At 41.7% G+C, this 18,624-nt stretch overlaps 1 protein-coding gene across 1 annotated transcript in view; it reads right to left on the reverse strand.

The window, feature by feature from the left end:
• Positions 1–17,607, reverse strand: part of LOC144732088 (leucine-rich repeat-containing protein 3-like) — a 31,744-nt gene extending 14,137 nt beyond the window's left edge. Inside the window, exon 1 of the mRNA XM_078613395.1 lies at positions 16,227–17,607. The gene's annotated coding sequence lies outside the window, so the exon portion shown is untranslated. The remainder of the gene's footprint in view (positions 1–16,226) is intronic.
• Positions 17,608–18,624: the final 1,017 nt, after the last annotated feature.

An 18,624-nucleotide genomic window follows, 5' to 3' on the forward strand; every position in this document is an offset into this window, starting at 1 on the left:
TGTTATATTCTTTGGTTATTTCGGTAAAGTCACGTAGATAGATAAATAATTAAAAATAAAGTGAATACAATTTTTCTTTTATAAAATGAAAACAAAAACCACGATGTTTCGATCGCAACACAAGCGGTCGTCATCAGGAAAAAGGTGGAGTTATCCTCTAAAGGCAAACTGTTTATAAAGGTTTATGGATGGGCGTAGCCCAATTGTGTCAGCAGCATGGGTGGGGCAGCTAATGTTAATGTAGGCCAGTAGAGGGTCTCCACCAAAATGGCCTCCAGGAAATTAATGCACCTCGCTCCACACACCCACACTACTGACGGTGGAGGTTGACAAGAAAACACAAATTAAGTCATGACCCAAAGCGGTTGATGACATCCTTCCAATGATTTCTGAGTTTATAACCATCTTATCGGTTGAAATTGTGTCTGTCTGTATATATGGATGACTTCATGAACGAATCTTTGTTGATAGCCAGTAGGCTTACAAAGTACCATCGTCTTAGAGAAATCAATTTCGTGTGAGCCAGTACCATTAAAATTATGATCAGCCACAGCAGAAGTATTGGCCCTACCGTGTTTCAAATCTGGCTTATGCTCACGAACACGGTCCGAGACATGTCGCTTAGTTTTCCCAATGTAACTGCTGCCGCAGATACAGCTTAGTTTGTAGACACCGGGATATTTCATGTCAGGAATCTTGTCCTTCACAGATGGGATCAGATCTCGAATTGTATGTACTGTGTTAAATCGGACCTGGATCTTGTGTTTGTTTATGGTTTTTGGAAATATTTTTGGTTACCCCTGCTATGTATGGCAAGATGATGGTTTGATGAGATTATCAGATGGCTCTTTCCTCACGGTTGGGGTGATGGCTTTGCGGATTGTGTCGTCAGAATATCCATTCGCCTTGAGAGCTTGATGTACGTGTTTCAGTTCACTGGTTCGGTGTTCACGGTCGGAGATACATTGCGCTCTATGGTGTAGCGTTTTTATGAGGGAATTCTTCTGGGATGGATGGTGGTGGGAATCATGTTTTAGGTAGGCGTCAGTATGGGTTACTTTCCTGTAGATAGAATGGCTCATTGAGCCATCTGGTCTATTTTTGATTAGGACATCCAAGAAAGGTAGCATGCCATCCTTTTCTACCTCCATGGTGAATTTGATGGCTGGGTGTATGGAATTAATGTGGTTGAGGAATTGGTTCAGAGCCAGTCGGCCATGTGGCCAGATGACAAACGTGTCATCCTCTTCCACAAGGACGCGCGTAGAGTGGATGCCTGGATGGCGTCCGTCTCCAAAATTTCCATGAAAATATTGGCTACAACCGGAGATAAGGGAGAACCCATTGGGATGCCTTCAGTTTGTTTGTAGAATGTTCCATTCCAGGTGAAGTATGTATTGGTGAGACAGTGTCTCACCAGGGCCGGTACATAAGCATTCAATCCTTGTTGAACCAAATCTTCAATGATTGTAATGGTATTGGGCACAGGAACTTTGGTGAACAATTAAACTACATCGAAACTAACTAGCAAATCATCTGGGGACAGTGAGATGTTTTTAATTGACGACACCAGGTGAGCTGAGTTAAGTACAGAAGGTGGTCTTACCAGTGAATGGCTGCAAGGTCTTAGACAGATATTGGGCCAGTTTGTCGGTAGGCGAGCCAATGGTGGAGACGATGGGACGAAGGGGTGTACCTTGTAATTGTTTTAGAAACATTTTAAAGGTACATAGTTAACTTAGGGGTACAGTTCCAGGCAGATAAATTATCCAACAACTTGGATTTTCTAGGGTTAATGCTTCAATTACACAACAAGTTGAAATCCGTTGCAGGTTTAATTCAACAATACTGTAACTTCCACCCAAGGTGTGACTTCATCCAGTCATACCTGGCTTTGCTGGTAATAAATGTATCAATATTGCATTGCATCATACCAACAAAGCCAGGTATGACTGGATTTAGGGATATCCACTGCTGCCACCAGTCCTCACCATTGCCTCCTTCTGCTGGAACCCATAGGTGTTGCCCAGTAACAACACTCAAAGTGTTTATTTTGCAAAGACAAACAGATCCATTGATTGTACATCAAGGAACACTAACACGTGGTGTGAGTTCAGAGCACTGTATCACTATCAGGGATCTTTGATCATCGGCTCACAATTGGATAGAGCTTATATTCTTAGGTTTTTTCGGTAAAGTCACGTAGGTAAAAAATTAAAATTAATAAAGTAAAATAAAATAAAAATCACGACGTTTTGGAGGCAACACAAGCTTCCGTATTCAGGTGGAACCGTCACAGCCCGACAGCTGTATCAAGTAAATGAGAGATTACAGGAGATACCACTCCGTATATATAATGGTTGAGGGGGGGTGGACTGACAGCACCAGCACAACTTGTACTAGAAAAAAAAGTAAAAAACATTCCTGCTCAAATGAGCACTGGGGCAGTGCTGATCTCCACTGACTGTTTTGAACCAGTGGTGAAAAATCCACAATCCTATTGCAGGAGCCAATCTCTCTATATGATGAACATTGTTGACTTCCCACAATATTATCGATAATGAAGGGATAACTTAATAGATCCCTAATCAGGATTTTTACTTACAATTTTTTCAATGCGTTTTCAGCATAATTCAGGGAATAATTCAATGTGTGGATTTAAATACATCGTTATGCTCACAACGTGCATCTAAGAATCGATTCGTTATGATTTATTCTGGTATACCTTCTGGCGAATATGAGAATCACAATTGTATTTATCCTGGAAAAATCCGATGAGCTATGCAATTCTTTTTCACAGATGTCCAGTAGCGGCAGGTCACAAAGTTACAACAAACAATACAAAAAAACGATATACGTGCAAAGTATAGGAAAGGTAAGCAAATCACTAAAAATGTATGAATACATAAATATACTAACACTAAAGTTTTTGTTTTATTTAACCAGATAAAGCCCCCTAAGCTATTAGTTACTTTTAGGAATTGACCTGACCAAAAATGATAGCTCAATGAAGTGGTTTATCATGTGAAAATGTATAACAGCCAAATAATTTAAGTGCTTTTTTCTAATTGTGGAGGGAAAAATTGGAGGACCCAGAGAAAAAATCCATGCGACCACAGGGAGAACATGCAAACTGAAAATATACAGAAGTTAGGGTTGGGATCAAACCCACAACCTCCCTTATACAAGGTGCGGAAGATAACATCACGCCACGAAATTTGAGCATGAGACGTAACAAATAAAATAAAAATACAAAAAATGGTCACTTCTTGAAGCAAATCATGACCCTGAATAAGAACAATTCATCAAACCGCCAGGAGGGTAAACTGATACAAGATATTGATTTAAAGCTTTCGTGACTATAGGGATTCATAGTATTGGTTCTTTCGGTAAAGTCACGTAGAAGGGAAATAATAAAATAATAAAAATATAAAACAATAAAATTATCACGACGTTTCGACTGCAACACAAGCAATCATCATCAGGTGTGAAATCCACGGCAAGAAATTTTGAAAAAAAGTGGCGGTTTTTTCAAATTGTATTGCTATGGATTTCACACCTGATGATGATTGCTTGTGTTGCAGTCGAAACGTCGTGAGAATTGTATTGTTTTATATTATTATTTTATTATTTCCCTTCTACGTGACTTTACCAAAAGAACCAAGAATATGATACAAGATTATTGAGCGTTTTGCAACAAAGCCACCTGGCTGGGATGTATGAACATAGATAAATCCAATAATCGCAAACAATTTTTTAAAAATACAACAAAATTTGACAATACGAAACAACCATCTATCCGTAACGAACAACTAAATAATTTTTGATGTGTTTGAAAAAATCAGATTACACTGACACTATAAGCAGAGGTTGTAAAACCATGACGCATTGTGAGGTAGCTGTGGCCCAAAAGACTCATGCCCTTACCAGATAACTGAGCCAGCACCTCTGTGATCCAGGGTTACGGCACTGGGCTTACCCCTCGTGTAATGAGTTAGATGGTTTCTGGCTCTCAGCTCAGTCACTGTTGATTGCACAGAAAGCCCATCATAAAAGTGCCAATTGATCTTTATTCGGCCAAATCTAGCTATGCTGCTGCCACGGCTGCTCGCAAGATGAAGGGGAAATGACTGTGGACACTTCGTCTGCAGTTGCCAGAGTGTGCTATATAGACCAGAGGGGTTCCTGGTGGCTTTTGGAGTGAAGATGCCACACTGCTGCCAGCAATAGCTCTGCCCCCACCCCCCCATTATTGTCATCAGTGTTGCATCGTTCTGTACGAAAAAGTAACAGCTCACATTTACAACTCTAGCACAGGCTGATTCCAGCAGAGCAATCATACGATTGTGTAACCAATCTAAATATCACTGCATTGCCTTCATGGACCCCTTAGCATTTTATGGATCTTATGTAAAATACTTAGCTTGGAGACCCCTTACACTGGAAACCTTGATCAGTGGTTCCCAGTTTTAGAATATGGAAGCTACCAGAGGGCAACTAGGGTGGTAGGTGGAGTGGCACACACACATAATCAAGCTACCTAAAGGTGGACGAGTAGTCTGAGATGGAGCAATCGTTTATCAGCGATATATGCCTGCAGGCAAACACGGTGGTGCATGTGGGAGGCAGCACAGCGAGTAGGTTGCCGATCCACACATTTTAATTGCTATTCTCCTCCCATGCACTGGTTTCCTGTGGTCACTTCAGTTTTCTCCCATTATACCAAAAATGCATATAGAATGTTGCCAACGATATCCCAAGCAGGATCCGTTAGAACAAAAGTTTACGTCTAATTAGTGAGGCTTTCCTTAGTAAATAGTTGTATTGTTATTAAGGGCAGAGTATATGATTGCAGACAGTAGAATCCTCTGTTTCATTCTAGCATTTTCGTAGCAGGACATCATCAGTGTCAATGTCCTTCTCAATCAGGATGATGGGAAAGCAGAACATGAATTAAATATCTGGTAAATTAAACGTTTATTTTATTTATGGATACATTTTGTACTACAGGATCAATATGAATCACACTTTGATGATTGTACGTTTAAGTTTAGTTCGCACCAGTAGCAGGATTTTTTCAAAATATTTATTGATCCAACAGTATGAACCACCAATCATTTATGACCAACTATCGCATTCGTTTCATCTGGCTGGAAAAAAAGAGGCAGAATGTTCGGATTAAAAATTGTGGAAATAAACAGAACTATATACAGGAAAAACACCCAAAAATTAACAGGGTGACGCAGTCGTAACACATGTGCCTCACAGCAAGAAGGCACTGGATTTGATTTCCGACTGGGGCACCTTTTTGCGTGAAGATTGTATGTTTTCACCATATTCTGCATGCGTTTCTTTCAGGTTCTCCGGTTTCTTCCCACAGCAAAATAAAATGTAACTGGAATTGGTAAAATGTACCAAATGCTCAAAAATTATCTGCTATTGGGATTGCACATCGCAACATCACCCCCTACCGTAAAATACTTGGCAGGACCCTCCTGAGAAAGAGCCTTGTGACTCAGTAAAGCTTTCCTGTGTAAACAAGTATAAAAATATAGAAAAATGGTGCGAATGTACAAGCATTTCATTTAGTCTGCAATCAACGGATTTTAACTTAGTGACTTATCAGGATGTGCCAATATCTGATTAGCAATCGGTAAAGCCAATTGTGTTCCTAAGTATTAATTCAGTGAGACATTTTCAATTGCCAATCATTATTGAGAATTTATCTCCATGTACATATTTTATGGTACTTGTTGACCATGCAAGAACAGAATAATATTATTTTGATTAAAGTACGTAGCTACAATGAGACAGAAGGTTGTTCTTAATAACAATAAGGAATACATTTCACACGTAGCTTTAATCATATTATGCATTTTATAGTTTGTGGTGTAACTCATAAAAGTTATATAGCACATATGTATATTGTGTGTATATTTAACGATAATATACAAAGTTTATTCATGTTCAAAGGGGTCCCGAGATATTGGTGAAAATTCCATATTTCTATGGCTGGGACCAGTCCAACTAACGTGGACTTATCAGAGAGTAACACTAATTTTATCAACCCCAAACGGGTGATGTTCTTGGTTGACCTCTGACTGCAAGTCCAGTAATCTACAGCATAGCATATTTTAATTACAGGATCCTGATCATTCATATCCAACGGAAATCCAAAGAGGGCAAATACACTGGCTGAAAAGAAATAATATTCGGTGCGAACTGGCGTTTTCAAGGGGGGCGCTCATGTGTTCTTGTTGTCTCTTGACATCATTCATCAATGTATCATATCAGTTGAATGGGTGGTGCATGCCTGCAATCTGGGGGTTTGGAGGCAGGGTTGATGGATCACACGTAGAACACCATGTGCTGTGAGACACTCCACCTTCCAAGCTGTGAGGTGGTAAGATGGCAGTACAGCAAGTGGGTTCCTTATCCAACTGTGTGTGTTGTGAGTGTTATCTACTCTTAGACATGGGTTAGCTCCAGATTCTCGGGGGCTCCTACCACGTTGAAAATAATTGATTCTGAGACCCAGTGAGGTTTTCCTTGAAAAAAAATGTTGAATCACATTAACATTTAATACTTTGGCAATTGCGTACCAGACAATAGTTTGCCGATGAGAGTTGATAACACAAAACTGGTCCAAAACTGTCACTGCACAATTACCACTCGAAAATATTGATAATGAGCACCTTTGAGCTGAGATAATAATAATAAACTTTCCAGAGAATATAGCTTTTTGTGATAAATATGTTTGACTCTATCAAGTAACCATTTGTGAAATATATGAAAATAATAGGATTATATGAAATTGTTTGTACTTCAATGATCTTAAACAATGATAACATCCATCAACATCAAAATATAATACAGTAATGTATTGGTTATGAACAATACGAATTTATTGGTTCATCCAGTTTGGGGGCAACTGTGGTTAAATTCGATCAAAATGTTGCATGTTCAAATCGTGGTCTGTGGTCAACTCAGCCCGTCATCCCTTCAGGGTCAATAAAATGAGCCCCACTTTGTAGGAAGTCAACAGTACTATGGATAGCGTAGCGCTGCCACAAGAATTTGTAATTTCCACCACTGGCTTAGGGCCACATACAGAGATGAACTCATTGGCCAGTGAGATAATTTTTACTTTTAACCCTAGAGAGCCACATTGCGTTTCAAGACTCATTTTCAAGAGTGCCCTTCTGGTGTGCTTGGTCAGTTCTTCTTTCATGTTTGTGGGAGGCAATGTGAGTGCCTGGAGAATTCCCAAACATTTGAGAGAACACCCAAAATGCTGCAGATTGCAGGGTAACCTAATTGCTCTACTTCTCACTTCAGGCATTACCTCGCCGTCTAGCAAATGGACACCTCACACATAATCTATGCGCTGGATCCATAGTCCTCGCTTCCAAATCACCACCACACCCAAGATATGCGTGTGCGTGTCTCCAATATGAATACGCGATTCAAGCGGGCGTGTCAATAAGTCGACCAGCATATGCAAGTGTAATAACAGCCATAGAGGGTTCACGTGGGGATTGGCTTGCCGGTCCTGCATGTAGCCAATAAGGGTTGAGATAGGGACCATGGCCCATGCGTCATCACGACAGGTCATCAGGAGTGATTGGCCTAGCCATTCGGGGCCCCAGCTAATGGGGAGCCGGATGAGGGGCGTGGTCCCGGGATTGACAGGGAACCATCGAGGATGGTCGAAGCTGTCCATGAACGATTGGCTGGGGGAACCTCGTGACGAAGGTATTAAGAGCGAGTGAGGGAGAACGATCGAGAGCAGACTGGAACTGACAAGAGCAGGTTCACGCGCGGACGGGGGCCGGGGTTGCCACGTGCGCGGTGGGGACTTGATGCGTGGTCTGTCCTCTCTCCGTTGTCTGCCAGCAACGGAGAGTGAGTGAGCAAAGTGTATTGTGGAGTGGAATAAAAGGACCGATTCCGATGCCGTCTCCTGAAGGATTATTACACAAGTATACGGCCATACAATGCCTGCCAGAAAATGGGCATATTACTTGCGCATTGTGTATGCGCACATGACCTTATGTAGTAATCAAGCATGGGGAAAAACCCCATTTTAATTGGCCATCAGAATATGCTGGGCATATTTATTTTTTGTCATCTGAAAACAAGATTTTTTTTTTTGCAGTTGACCTTTCAAATAAATATTGATCACAGCACTGTTAAAATATCTGTAAAACGATTCAACTGTGCCTCGTAATAACGATTCCATTCATGGAAGAGTGCTATTCGTGATATAACTTTTCACCGATTGTGCACTCGTCTGACGTAAAGATATTTGAGGCTATTTTAAAGGTTACATTTACATTATAATTGCATTATAAATATTTCGGGTAGCCGAATGGTTTATCAAACTGCTTGCTGGACTAAGAGTAATTTTCATCGTTTGAAGGTAGATCTGGTACTGAAGTTTATTGAAATGGACAATATGTGGTCATATTATGATTACCACACAGTAATTAGTTATTTACTTTTCATAAGTGGCCTTTTTTGCGATGTTTGGTCAATTGCTCTTTTTAGTATATGTGTATGTGTGAAGAGACACAGCATACACAGACAACATCCACCCATATAAGGAGACTAGGGGTTGTTCAGGGGCGCCTATGGCGCCCCTCACAACTATTTATGGCCTTCGGCCAGGAAATTCACGAAAAAATTGCGCACGAACGACGCATTCACGCACGCACCTGATGCTCCGTTTTGAAGTTTTAAAATGAAACATCTTTGAATTGTATTATGTTTTGAATTAGATAATTGTATTTCTTCATTAAAAGCTTAGATCATTTTACATCTGGAAGACTTAATTGAAAACGACATTCCGTGTGAATTTTCTCTCGTCGTTAAGTAGATGGCCTTGCTGGGGGTTCGGTTCGATGCGGACTTTCACCTGTTTGGGATTGCGGGATCGAGATCAGGCGACACAGAGCTGCTGGCCGTGCGAGAAGACCGCCGTCTGCAGATCGATTCCAACGTAATCGAACGTCTGTCCCTGCGCCTCCGTCATTCATGCAGGGGGCGTGTAGGTTTGAAGCGCCCCCTGCATGAAAACGACGAAAAGTGCAGCGTTCATCACAGATAGATAAAGTTGTGCGCTTTCCAAAATCCTACTTGTTGTACTGCCCCGTTACAGACACTTTATTACCTGGCAGGTTGGTTGCCCATGTACTGGATGATCCATAACCACGCCACATTTAGTTGTTTGTCTTATATCACACACAACTTCTATATAATGCAATACCCTTCCAACACTTATGCTTAATAGTAATAGGTTTTTACCCTTTTATCTGGCAACAAAACTGACACCTTTATACAAGGGATCATGTTTGCAATAACCACAACACTTGCAGTCAAAATGCAAACAAAAAGAGGCAACTCTGATAATGATATGCACTGTCCTTAAAATTGATTGGTCCACACCCGAGACAGCTTTTCTTAGAGCCTAGTCTCACATGGTGGTGGACCAGATGACACCAAAAGGCGCCTTTTGCATTTTGACTGCAAGTGTTGTGGTTATTGCAAACACGATCCCTTGTATAAAGGTGTCAGTTTTGTTGCCAGATAAAAGGGTAAAAACCTATTTCTATATCTTGCTACTGACAAAGGAGGTCTCATAATGTACTTATGCTTAATGTGCACAAATAAATAATGACATTGTGGCTTTTGTTGTTATTTGTACTCCATTTATTTTGTTTATAACATATCTCTATATAAAATGGACATTTGTGAATATGTGCGTCTGTTCGAAATGTTTAGCATACTTCCTGCAGCAAACTTGAAATTTGGCATGTGGGTAGCTTCCAGACTGTGCATAATGCAAAAAGTATAAAAAGATACTTTTATATTTTGGGGGGGGAAGGGGGCGCAATAATGCATGTAATATTTTGCACGGCAAGTGAGCGGTGACGTCACATCTGTGATGTCACCCGCATGCGGCAGCGTTACGCAGTGTGCCTGCTGACGTCACACATCCTCCCCCACCCTCCGCGTAGGCCATGTATTAATCCAAGAAAAAAATCCAAGTCTTGGGCGAAGCCGGGTAGTAAAGCTATATATACTGTGGTATTGCATTAGTTGTTTTCTGCATTGTTTTACCAAACATTAATTGCTTTGCATCCCGGGCCTTGACTGAAAATTATACTTCTTTTCTCTCAATGGGCTCTCACCAGACCTTTCAGGAGTTCATGTGTGTGGGTGATGATAACGACAGATCATGAAGATGTTGAGGATTAAAATCATCAGCATCAAGGTATTGATGGATACGACGAGGTAACAAAACTGTGCTATAGAGTCCATTCACTCTGCTAAAGCCCGAGATGAAATGCACTGCTGTTAAGTCAATGTTACACCAACGATGTAAGGTGACAAATAACATTTTCTAGTAAACTACCTTAACATTTCCTGTTTTTCTGTGCAACTTAGCACAGAATCACACTTTTGTCATTGTCACTGGGCTATTTTAGATAAATGCATACGTTATTTAAATTCCTGTTAAGTTTCTTCAAGTGGAAACGATAAGTGGCATGCAGGCATGTGTAGTGGACTGTGAATACCTTGCGCCCCATGGGAAATGGAGATCGGTAAAGAACAGGGATGTGTATTGTGTTATGGTGGTATATGAGGTCAGAGGTCAGGATGGGCTAGGAGTCTTAACTGAAGCATCTTGGAGACCAGGCAAGAGTTTTTCAGTTCCAAAGATTAAGCCAATTGGGGATGAGATTGTAAAAATGGCTCACAACAATAACAACAGGGGTGAGGGCTGTTGGTAGTGGGGTGATGATGGAGATGACTTTGGTGCCATCAAGTCCAAACATCATAAATCTGCTTGGCTGGAGATTTCTTTAAACATATTCTTGGGTCTTTCGGTAAAGTCACGTAGATAGGTTCAAAGAAAATAACAAAAAATGACGAAGTTTCGATTGCAACACAAGCGGTCGTCTTCAGGAAAAGGGGGTTAGCTTCCAAGGCAAACTGTTTATAAGGGTTTGAAATGGGCGTAGCCCAAATGTCAGCAGCCAATGATAATGTAAATAGTGGGCAGCCAACCCGATGGTGGTTGGTATTCCACCAATCAAAGGGCTGCCAGGTGAAAATTAGCATGTTAATGAGAGATTAGCATGTTAATGGTAGATCACAGAGCCACAACCAATGGGTCGGCGGCTGTGCTAGTGTGAACCCTGTGAAAGCGCAAGTTTGAAATGGGAGTAAAGCACAACAACATCGGAAGGTGGTACGATGGGAACATCATAGCCCATTATGACTTAAACTGGTTGATAACATTCTTTCAATGATTGCTCAGTTTGTACCCATCTTCTCGGTTGAAATTGTGTCTGTGTCTATATATATGGATGGCTTCATGAACGAATCTTTGTTGATAGCCAGTGGGCTTGCAAAGTACCTTCGTCTAAGAGAAATCAATTTCGTGTGAGCCCACCGCATTAAAACAATGATCAGCCACGGCTGAGGTATTGGTCCTACCGTGTTTCAGATCTGCCTTGTGTTCACGAACACTGTCCGAGACATGTCGCTTCATTTCCCGAATGTAACTACTGCCGCAGACACAGCTTAGTTTGTAGACGCCGGGGTATTGCATGTCAGGGATCACATCCTTCACAGATGGGATCAGATCACAAATTTTATGCATTGTGTTAAATCGAACCTGATTCTTGTGTTTGCGCATGATTTTGGAAATATTTTTAGTGACCCCTGCTATGTATGGCAAGGTGATGGTTTTGATTGGGTCCTCAGATGGTTATTTTCAAATGGTTGGGGACGTTATCAACCAGTAAAAAAGATTTAGAATGATAATACTTGAGCCTTTATCATCTGCATTGCCTAAACTTGCACATAGCCTGGAACAAGTTGTCACCTTGACTTCACTGCCGATCGGGAGTGAACAGTGTGATCTAATTTGGATATTACGTAAGTATAGTTCATCATCACAACTCAAGACCTCAACACACACACTTTCGTCACATCATTTACTATAATGCAGGTAAGTTTATCAAACTCCCACTTTGCATTTCATTGATAAACTTTGTGCACATTTATAGTGATTAGTGGCCGTCCATAAATGACGTCACGTGATTTTTGACGATTTTTGACCCCCCCCCCATCGTCACACGGCGTCACAAAAAATCAGACCCCCCTCAAATATGACGTCACAAAGCTCTGCCCCCCCCCCCCTCCAAAAATAAAACGTACTTCAAATCGGTTTAAACTATTGTCATTGTAGTGCGTATCTAATGTGGTGCTGCACTCTGATGTTGTAGGAGAAAACATTTATTCAAAAGTCTATTTAATTAAGTAGAACGTGTTGTCTATATTTATTTAAAGTGGCGCATTTTTACGTGACGTCACATTTCTCATCTCCCCCCTCCTTCGTCACACATCGTCACAAATGTCAGACCCCCCCTCCCCCCTAGGTGCGTGACGTCATTTATGGACGGGCTATTACATATTCACAGCCCTTGTGCATATTTGAAACCAACTCCTTTAAATCTCCAGGTTACAATCTACTTATATTTGTAACTATATAAACCTCCTTTCAAATGAGGCTTTCTCTACACTCCAGCAATCTTATTGGTCATCTGCCAAGATAACCTATTATTACAACAAAATGAGTCGAGTATTCTTAGCCTGAACTATTTGACTCCTTTTAAAATGTATTTTTTTTTGGTTTCTTATTGCCAACAAATGTAGGACAGCGGTTATAACCATTGGTGGCACCAAGCCAATGGTGGAAATTCCACATTTCCATGGAGTGTACTAGCCTCTCAAAAAAACAATCTTTGTAAACAACGGAGGATAGGCTGACAACCCGCAATCTGGATTTAAATTTAAAAAATGTCAACAACTTAAGATTAATCTGGCCTAAAACTAGATATTGACATAATTACGAGTCAATACAGAACACAGTAATAATACTCTTAACCATTATAATCACAAGCAACTTCCATGCATTTATCTACACCCACGCTGCACATCTGTTGTAAATCAATGCTCATTGGTTTTATGTAGATGCGGATTAAACCTTAGCAAGCAATCTCACATTAAACAGCATGGCCTCCTCCTATGCAAAAGCTGATGATTATAGGGTATGCAAATTGGCACACACACAGTACAAATATATACCAACACAAATACACAGACACGTACAAATATCTCCTGTGTCGCCTTTAGCAACCACATGCTGTTAGTGAGAAGCTACAAAGGCTGGCACAGCACGAGGGGGTGGTATGGTATTTTTGCACACAGCGGTTTTTTTTGTGGAAGACTTGCTGGTTTATCCAGGATGTTTCTGTTGCGTTCATATTTTGTTTGTTGCGGTTGCACCCGACTTAAGAGCCGCATGGCTCACAGGGCTATACCAAATAAATGAAACTTGAAACTTGAAAACGCCACGCCTGGCCCCCGACTGCTTATGTTCAAATACGTTGATGAAGAGAAGGTCCAGGACCGGTTCAAAAATTCGCCACTGTTATTGTCCATGAGCGGGAGTCAAACTCGGGACGCCACCACACACATACGTTCACATAGACAAACGACGAAGGAAAATATCCCCCGTATAGCCTTAACATACTGTTTGGGTAAGTGCTGTTAGCGAGCACCTATGAAGGCCAGCACAGCACACGAGGGGTGGGTGGCTAGGTCACCAGGTTCATAGCGCAGCGCGATAATCGCTACACTACCGCTTCCCTAAGTGCACATAGATACACAAATACACGTGCAAGTGTAATGACCATTTGAGATGCATGCTCATCCCAGGGACTGTTATCACAGCCTAATGCTTGTAGATGAAGGCTAAAGCGGGTGTGACTTAACCGAAATTATTTCATTATCTGCGTCACATTCCTTTCATGTAATCCACACTAAGCAATTGAATGACAGCACGTGTTGGGGTACATGCCTGTAAGCCACTGCTTTGGAGGTGAGTTTTGTGGATTGTGCAGATTACATAATTTCTTCAGCCTTTAAAATGTGCAGGGTTGCAAGGTAATCATTATGTGGCAGGAGAATAACTAGGATTTTGACCTGTGTTGATTTTTTAACAGTATTCCGTCACATGCCTGGGTTTTCTCTGGGATCTCCGATTTCCTCCAATACGCAAGAACACTTACTAAGGAATAAGCTAACACCCTCGGCAGAATTCGCCAATGTTAAGGTGACGTTTTCCCAGATAAAACTAAAGCGACTACGAATAAAAATCAGCAGTCATTCTATTACAAGACGGGCCCCCGGCTCAGAGCTGCAAAAGGAGATGGACCCCATGACAATCATTGTGGTCACCCAGAGCATAACGTGGAACGAATAACGACTGAATGCCCAATCACAAATATGAAGGATGGAGGTATCGTCACAGCGATTACGCCACTTAATTTTCCCCTGAAGCATTTATCTGGCTCGACCACCTAAATGTTGTTGCTCTATATCAATATCAGCCATATAAAGAAGAATGAGTAGGGAGACCGTTTTATGGCTGGTGGCGGATGAAGGCTGAGATTACAGTGCCGTAGCGATTTGCTGTGGGATTAAATCGTAAATATACTAATTGTGTACATTTAGATGTAATTATTAGTTGTTTATGACGTGTAAGTGCCATTCAACTTAAGCAATTATGCATTATTTACTGATATGCAAAATCGCCGACATCGCGTTAAGAGAACCCCAGTCGTACTAGCTTGGAGAGTTTCGACTCTTAAGCCGATTCTCACTTGGTTCGCAACGAGTTGCATTGACCGCTGGTGATCAATTACAGTAATTAACCAATCAATAAGTAATTCACAAAAATAACGACGTACCAACACATCACCTATTCTGTATAATCTAAATCCTATTGCGTGATGCTGTAAATTATTAACGGTGTGAATTTAGCTTGAATGTTGTGATATTTTATAATAAGACTGAAAGCTGTCAGCTCGCCTTCTTTGCACGGTGACTTATCGACTGTGCCTAAACACACAACAATGATCAATGATGTTTTCAAAAGGACAACTGCTTTCTGGACTTCAACAGGTTTTGACAAAGACTAATGCAAAATTGGTCGAATGCGAGTTTGGCAATACGGTGCAATGCATAACATGCCAGTCTTCATTTATAGCCATGCTGGTCTATACAAATTGTGCCCTTTATATGACGAAGTAATATTTAGACTGTAGGATTTTAGAGGTAGAATGCGTAAGATACTCCAGTCCAGCATATGGATCTGTGCTTGTCCGATGGAGAGAATGATGGCTGCCATATTAATGTGGATTTTTGTTTAATTCCCACTGGCTAAGAACTCTCAATGGAGATAACCACTGCCCCGTGCTCATCTTAACGTGGAGATCATTTCACTTTAACCATTACGTGAACATAATACGGTAAAAAAACATAGCTACCATGTAACACATCTTCAATACTACTATGTAAATATGTGAACAGTATTTTGGCAATTATGTGAGACCAAGTAATGATAATTACACCACCGCATGTCAATGCTATTTTACACCTTCCCAACCCCAATTATCTGTCTACGTTGGCCGGGGACCTCATTCAACTGGACCCAATTTAGTTTCTATAAATACTATAGAGGGCAAAACATGCACCAAAGCAACAGGTGGGTGTTCGTGGCTTGCTTTTGCCTGTTTCAGCTGATGACTTATATGCTCATTCACACGGTGTCTTGAACAGCTGCCAGCCTCCATACAGCCTAACCTATCAGTTCACAGAATACACGGTGCTCACTTATCAGACCAATAAGACACACTCACCTGTCTGACCACACTCGCTCACGTGTCACATCGCACAAACACACATATCAAGACAACATACATACACACCTATCTGCACGCACATACGCATTCAACTGTAACACACACACACATTCACCTTTTAGAGCAAAGCTTAATTTTTTCTGTCGAACCACACAATCACTTGTCAGATCATACATCCCCATCACCTATAAAACCACTCACACACACACACCTGTTTGACCACACAAGCACTCGCCTCGCACATCACACACTCATTTGGTGAAACACTTATTACTCACCTGTCTAAACACACAATTACCCCCCAAAGCACACACGGCCATCTGTCAGAGTACACACTAACCATGCACACACACACTCTCATTTCACAAACTACTCAGATCACACAAACACACATTCGCCTGGCGCACACACAGACATCCCGAGGCAGACCACAAAATTGCTCACCTGCAGTTCACAGCTGCACAGCCTGCAGATAGATGCATGCACGCTGCTCCTCCTCCTCCTCGGGGATCAGGGTGAGCTATCCTTGCAAGCCTTTGTGTTTCTGCTGCTGCTGCTACTGCTGTTGTAATCCCTTACACATTCGAGTCATCCGAGCAGATGGCAGGGTATCTTTAACACGTCGCGTTCTAATTTCACAATGTTCGCGATGCGAGAGAAGACACAAGAGACAGAGCTTCAGACACAGACGCAGATAAAATACTCACACACACACACAGACAGGTTCACTCACTACGTACACACTTGCGAATACTGTCGATGAATTCAGAGCGAATGTAATCATCAGCCGAGCAAGCGGATGAGCGGTACTCTGCACATCTTCCCTGCGCAACATCACGCAGACTCCACACAACACACACGCGCAGTCACACAGAGACGATGTGCACACAGCCACAGAGACAAAGGCCCCCCGTGTAGCCTGTAACAGACTGTTGGGGCAAGTGCTGTTAGCGAGCACCTAATAAGTGAGGGTTGGCGCGCGGCACACCGATGAGGGGGTTGGGTGGGCCAGCACCACGCCCGACCGCCTTTGTCTCCCCAGTGGCGATGCTTACACCATCGCACCGGGTACTCATTTGAGGCCGAATCGACCTAGGGGAGGAGGCCCCGTGAGCGGAAATCGGACTCAGTGTGGACGGGAGGGTTTGTAGCTCAGTGCGCAAACCACTGCGCCACCGCTCCCCAACACGAAGAGGCTTTACACACGGTCACACAAACAACACATTTACAGGATATACGCAAAGACAACGACACCAAAAAAAACACACACACAGTATACATATATGCAATATAGTTACATACACCGAGTAACGTACTTGTAAACGCACATGTAATATCAACATCTACACAAAACGTATGCATCCGCGCACTAGAAATATAAAAACCTTGTATATACTGATATACTTCATGCAGAACAATACATATAGGATGTCATTGTTAACGGTGTGCATAAAACACAGATTAATACCATACATGCATATACCGTAACAACGTGTGTATTGGATAAACATATACACGGGTGTTACACAAATACACACGGGCACAAGTATACTAAACACACACACAATGATGCACAGTACATACTTCCATACATGAATCTCACACACGCGCACGTTGCTTCACTCTCCGTGCCGGTTACTACACCTGCGACACACCACCAGTGGGCAGGTGCAAGCAAGCAGCAACACCTTGTGGACTCACTGACGGCGCTCCCTCTGTTCGGCGCGCATGTGGTGATGTTGGCAGCAGCAGCAGCAGCACCAACCCAGCCCGTTTGACCTTATCCGAGCAGCTCTGCTGTTGTTAATCCGCCACGGGCACGACGTGGCTCCGATTATTAGGGCTCTATCACGGCATGGGGCATTACCAGTGGGGGTGGGTGGGGGAGAAGGCGTGGACTGAGGTGGCGATGATGGTGGTGGTGCAAGTGGGGGGGGGGGGGGTTGGCGGCGTTGTTGACCAGTGGGATGATGGGATGTTCAGTGTTTTATTGTATGTACATACACGTCTGTTGGACTTCTTTCGCACCGTACGTAGCCAGCCGTGCTAATCGGAGTGATCACGCAATGGAGCGCGATTTTTTTAAGTAATTCAATCATTGATCAATATAACAATTAATGGGGACCAGTTTCAACATACACATTTGGCACAAATCAAACGTGGTAAAAATAGTATGCTTATTATTACATAGTGTTCAGTGCAAATCTGAAATCGTCTAAAATAACGTTTTAAAATGTGTGGTGCACTACGTTTAGGCGTTTTTAGCAGTCCGTCTCTGTTGGTCCCGAGCCGTTGTTGGAAATTCCACATTCCTATGAAGAGGACCATTCCATCCTGAGGATAACCACTCTTGTTTAATAACACCACTATGACTCAACTATTATTTTACGATCTTATAATTATTAACTACAGTAAATGCAAACCTTTGAAATGTTAGAATCATGATCATTAATACAACAGTCCTCGTCTCCATCCCTCTATGGCAAATGTCATGGCACACGTGTTACAATGACATTTATAAGCTAAATAAATGATTGCGAACACAAATATAAAAAATTGTATCATTCAACCACCACATCTTAAAGAGACGTATTTCAGAAAAAGGGCATCTCACAATGTCCATCTTGGGAGTCAAATTAATATTTGAAGCACACTACTTTGATGACTATTATTATATTTATCTGACCTAATGGTTTTAAAAAACAAAGTTCAAATAACACACATGTTCACAGCGATACGTAACTATTTGTAGAAGCAGGATATTGGTGTTCTACACATATATCAAATAATTAAGATACGCATTGGTGTTTTTGCATTAATTATGTATTTATTAAAGGTCCTA

The sequence above is a fragment of the Lampetra planeri genome, chromosome 1 (genome assembly GCF_965212315.1).
Source record: "Lampetra planeri chromosome 1, kcLamPlan1.2.h2, whole genome shotgun sequence".
NCBI lineage: Eukaryota > Metazoa > Chordata > Hyperoartia > Petromyzontiformes > Petromyzontidae > Lampetra > Lampetra planeri.